This window comes from Arachis hypogaea, chromosome 12, assembly GCF_003086295.3.
Source record: "Arachis hypogaea cultivar Tifrunner chromosome 12, arahy.Tifrunner.gnm2.J5K5, whole genome shotgun sequence".
NCBI lineage: Eukaryota > Viridiplantae > Streptophyta > Magnoliopsida > Fabales > Fabaceae > Arachis > Arachis hypogaea.
Window position 1 is genome coordinate 34,847,475 of NC_092047.1, and position 5,267 is coordinate 34,852,741.

Here is a 5,267-nt window from a genome sequence, read left to right on the forward strand (position 1 = left end):
TCCATGAGAAATTTGGATGATTTCTCCATGATGGGTTATAGGTGTTTCCATGAGGTTCACCCATATAATTTACCTCTGCTATTGCAGGGTTTTCAGGATCATAAGCTTCTTCTTCAAAAGATGCCTCTTGAGTACTGTTGGATGCAGCTTGCGTTCCATTCAGACTCTGAGAAATCATATTGACTTGCTGAGTCAATATTTTGTTCTGAGCCAATATGGCATTCAGAGTATCAATTTCAAGAACTCCCTTCTTCTGAGGCGTCCCATTACTCACAGGATTCCTCTCAGAACTGTACATGAACTGGTTATTAGCAACATGTCAATGAGTTCTTGAGCTTCTGCAGGCGTTTTCTTTAGGTGAATGGATCCACCTGCAGAAGTATCCAATGACATCTTAGCTAGTTCAGACAGACCATCATAGAATATATCCAAGATGGTCCATTCTGAAAGCATGTCAGAAGGACACTTTTTGGTCAATTGCTTGTATCTCTCCCAAGCTTCATAGAGGGATTCACCTTCCTTCTGTGTGAACGTCTGAACATCCACTCTAAGTTTGCTCAGCTTTTGAGGAGGAAAGAACTTGGCTAAGAAAGCCGTGACCAGCTTATCCCAAGAGTTCAGGCTATCTCTGGGTTGAGAGTCCAACCACACTCTAGCTCTGTCTCTTACAGCAAAAGGAAAAGCATGAGCCTGTAGACTTCAGGTCTACTTCATTAGTCTTAACAGTATCACATATTGCAAGAATTCAGTTAAGAACTGAAAAGGATCTTCAGATGGAAGTCCATGAAACTTGCAGTTCTGCTGCATCAGAGAAACTAATTGAGGTTTCAGCTCAAAGTTGTTTGCTCCAATGGCAGGAATGGAGATGCTTCTTCCATGTAAATTGGAATTTGGTGCAGTAAAGTCACCAAGCATTCTCCTTGCATTATTGTTGTTGGGTTCGGCTGCCATCTCCTTTACTTGTTCGAAATTTTCAATAAGGTTGTCTCTGGATTGTTGTAATTTAGCTTCTCTTAGTTTCCTCTTCAGAGTCCTTTCAGGTTCTGGATCAGTTTCAACAAGAATGCCTTTTTCCTTGTTCCTGCTCATAAGAAAGAGAAGAGAACAAGAAAAGAAGAGGAATCCTCTATGTCACAGTAAAGAGGTTCCTTATTGTTAGTAGAAGAAGAAAAGGAATAGGGGTGAAGAAGAATGAAAATCCAAACACAAAGGTAAGGATAGGAGCAGTGATGTGAGATGAAGAGAAGTGTTAGTAGATGAATAAATAATTAGAAGGAGATGAGGGAGAAGGATTTTCGAAAATTATTTTTGAAAAAGGGTTAGTGATTTTCGAAAATAGTTTTTGAAAAAGGTTAGTAATTTTCGAAAATTAAAATCAAAAATTAAAATAATTAGTTAATTAAAAAGAATTTTTGAAAAAGAGGGAAGATATTTTCGAAAATTAGAGAGAGAGAGTTAGTTAGGTAGTTTTGAAAAAGATAAGAAACAAACAAAAAGTTAGTTAGTTAGTTGAAACAAATTTGAAAATCAATTTTGAAAAGATAAGAAGATGAGAAGTTAGAAAAGATATTTTAAAATCAAATTTTGAAAAAGATAAGATAAGAAGATATTTTTGAAAAGATATGATTGAAATTAGTTTTGAAAAAGATTTGATTTTTAAAATCACAATTAATGACTTGATTCACAAGAAATCACAAGATATGATTCTAGAACTTAAAGTTTGAATCTTTCTTAACAAGTAAGTAACAAACTTGAAATTTTTGAATCAAAAATTAATTGATGGTGTTATTTTCGAAAATTATGTGATAAAGATAAGAAAAAGATTTTTTGAAAAATATTTTTAAAATTTTCAAAAATAAATAAGAAAAGTGAAAAAGATTTGATTTTTTTTTGAAAAAATTTTGAAAAAGATAAGATTTTTAAATTGAAAATTTGATTTGACTCATAAAAACAACTAGATTTTAAAATTTTTGAAAAAGTCAAATCTAATTTTCGAAATTTTAAGAGAGAAAAAGGGGAAGATATTTTTTTTTATTTTTGAATTTTTAATGATGAGAGAGAAAAAAACATGAAAAATGATGCAATGCATGAAAATTTTGGATCAAAACAATGAATGCATGCAAAAATGCTATGAATGTCAAGATGAACACCAAGAACACTTTGAAGATCATGATGAACATCAAAAACATATTTTTGAAAATTTTTAATGCAAAGAAAACATGCAAGACACCAAACTTAGAAATCTTTAATGCTTAGGCACTAAGAATTCAAGAATGCATATGAAAAACATCATACAACACAAAACAATATAATATGAAGATCAATCAAGAAGGTTTTATCAAGAACAACTTGAAGATCATGATGAATGCAATGCATGAATGCAATTTTCGAAAAATGCAAGATGAGTATGCAATTAACACCAAACTTGAAGTTGACTCAAGACTCAAACAAGAAACACAAAAAATATTTTTATTTTTATGATTTTATGATTTTTTTTTGTATTTTTATTTTATATTTTTTTTTTGAAAATCATTTGAAAAAGAAAAACAAGGATTCCAAAATTTTTAATATGAATTCCAGGAATCTTGCAATCTTAATCTAAAGCTCCAATTTGAGGGTTAGACATGGCTTAATAGCCAGTCAAGCTTTAGCATGAATATGGGAGTAATTCATTTAATTTTAAGCCAAAACCTCTGTCCAAAAGAATTTAGACATGGTTTTATAGCCAGCATACTTCATGAAACTCTAGAATTCATTCTTAAAAATTCTGAGAAAAATATATTTTTGAAAACATTTTTATTTTAAATTTTTTTTTCCGAAAACAAAGGAGAAATTTTTGAAAGATTTTTTGAAAAATTTTTGAAAACTTTTTGAAAAGAAAACGAAAAGAAAGTTACCCAATCTGAGCAACAAGATGAACCGTCAGTTGTCCAAACTCGAACAATCCCCGACAACGGCGCCAAAAACTTGGTGCACGAAATTGTGATCATCAATGGCGCCATCAACATGGTACGTCAATTGTAATCTCAACTTTTTATCACAACTTCGCACAACTAACCAGCAAGTGCACTGGGTCGTCCAAGTAATAAACCTTACGCGAGTAAGGGTCGATCCCACGGAGATTGTTGGTATGAAGCAAGCTATGGTCACTTGTAAATCTCAGTCAGGCGGATATCAAAAGGTTATGGAGTTTTCGAAATTAAATAAGAAGTAAACATAAAATAAGGATAGAAATACTTATGTAATTCATTGGTTAGAATTTCAGATAAGCGTATACAGATGCATTCGTTCCTCTGAACCTCTGCTTTCCTGCTATCTTCATCCAATCAATCTTACTCCTTTCCATGGCTGGCTTTATGTAAGGACATCACCGTTGTCAATGGCTACTTTTCATCCTCTCTGGAAAATGGTCCGATGTACTGTCACTGCATGGCTAATCGTCTGGAGGCGTCACCCTTGTCAATGGCTGCATCCCATCCTCTTGTGAAAATGGTCCAAATGCTCTGTCACAGCACGGCTAATCATCTGAGGTTCTCGATCATGCTGGAATAGGATTCACCCTCCTTTTGCGTCTGTCACTACGCCCAGAATCGCGAGTTTGAAGTTCGTCACAGTCATTCAATCCCAGAGTCCTACTCGGAACACCACAGACAAGGTTTAGACTTTCCGACTCTCATGAATGCCGCCATCAATCTAGCTTATACCACGAAGATTCTGATTAAGAGATCCAAGAGATACTCATTCAATCTAAGGTAGAACGGAAGTGGTTGTCAGGCACGCGTTCATAGGGAATGATGATGATTGTCACGTTCATCACATTCAGGTTGAAGTGCGAATGAATATCTTAGAAGCGGAGTAACTTGAATTGAATAGAAAAACAGTAGTACTTTGCATTAATTCTTGAGGAACAGCAGAGCTCCAAACCTTAATCTATGGAGTGTAGAAACTCTACCGTTGAAAATACATAGGTGAAAGGTCTAGGCATGGCCGAATGGCCAGCCCCTCTGATCTAAGAACCAGGCGTCCAAAGATGTCTAATACAATAGTAAAAAGTCATATTTATAATAAACTAGCTACTAGGGTTTACAGAAGTAAGTAATTGATGCATAAATCCACTTCCCTCTGAGCTTGAATTTTACACGTGCAGAGGCTCTTTCTGGAGTTGAACGCCAGGTTGTAACGTATTTCTGGCGTTCAACTCTGGTTTGTGACTTGTTTCTGGGGTTTAACTCCAGACAGCAGCATAGAACTGGCGTTCAACGCCCTTTTATGTCGTCTAAACTCGTTCAAAGTATGGACTATTATACATTTCTGGAAAGCCCTGGATGTCTACTTTCCAACGCAATTGGAAGCGCGCTATTTTGAGTTCTGTAGCTCCAGAAAAGCCACTTTGAGTGTAGGGAGGTCAGAATCCAACAGCATCAGCAGTCCTTCTTCAACCTCTGAATCTGATTTTTGCTCAAGTCCCTCAATTTCAGCCAGAAAATACCTGAAATCACAGAAAAACATACAAACTCATAGTAATGTCCAGAAATGTGAATTTAACATAAAAACTAATAAAACATCCCTAAAAGTAACTAGATTCTACTAAAAACATACTAAAAAAAATGCCAAAAAGCATATAAATTATCCGCTCATCACTTGTACCATAGGCACCATGACCTTTGAGAAGGCTCTGTGTGACCTAGGGTCAAGTATAAACCTCATGCCTCTCTCTGTAATGTAGAAGCTAGGGATCATTGAGGTACAAGCTGCAAGAATCTCACTGGAGATGGCAGACAATTCAAAGAAACAGGCTTATGGACTTGTAGAGGAAGTCTTGGTAAAGGTTGAAGACCACTACATCTCTGCTGATTTCATAATCCTATAGACTGGGAAGTGTGTGGATGAATCCATCATCCTTGGCAGACCTTTCCTAGCCACAATAAAAGCTGTAATTGATGTTGACAGAGGAGAATTGATCATTCAAGTGAATGAAGATTCCCTTGTGTTTAAAGCTCAAGGATATCCCTCTGCCACCATAGAGAGGAAGCATGAAGAGTTTCTCTCAAAACAGAGACAAACAGAGCCCCCAACATCAAACTATAAGTTTGGTGTTGGGAGGCCACAACCAAACTTTAAGTTTGGTGTTGAACTCCCACATTCAAACTCTAAAGTTTGGTGTTGGGAGATTCCAACATTGTCTAAACATCTGTGAGGCTCCATGAGAGCCCACTGTCAAGCTATAGACATTAAAGAAGCGCTTGTTGGGAGGCAATCCAATCTTT

At 35.8% G+C, this 5,267-nt stretch overlaps 1 non-coding gene across 1 annotated transcript; it reads left to right on the forward strand.

Annotated features, from left to right (window-relative positions):
• Window positions 1-447: 447 nt before the first annotated feature.
• Window positions 448-555, forward strand: LOC112732041 (small nucleolar RNA R71). Its single transcript, XR_003167783.1, has one exon. It is a non-coding gene; the product is annotated as a small nucleolar RNA R71 (small nucleolar RNA).
• The last annotated feature ends 4,712 nt before the right edge of the window (window positions 556-5,267 follow it).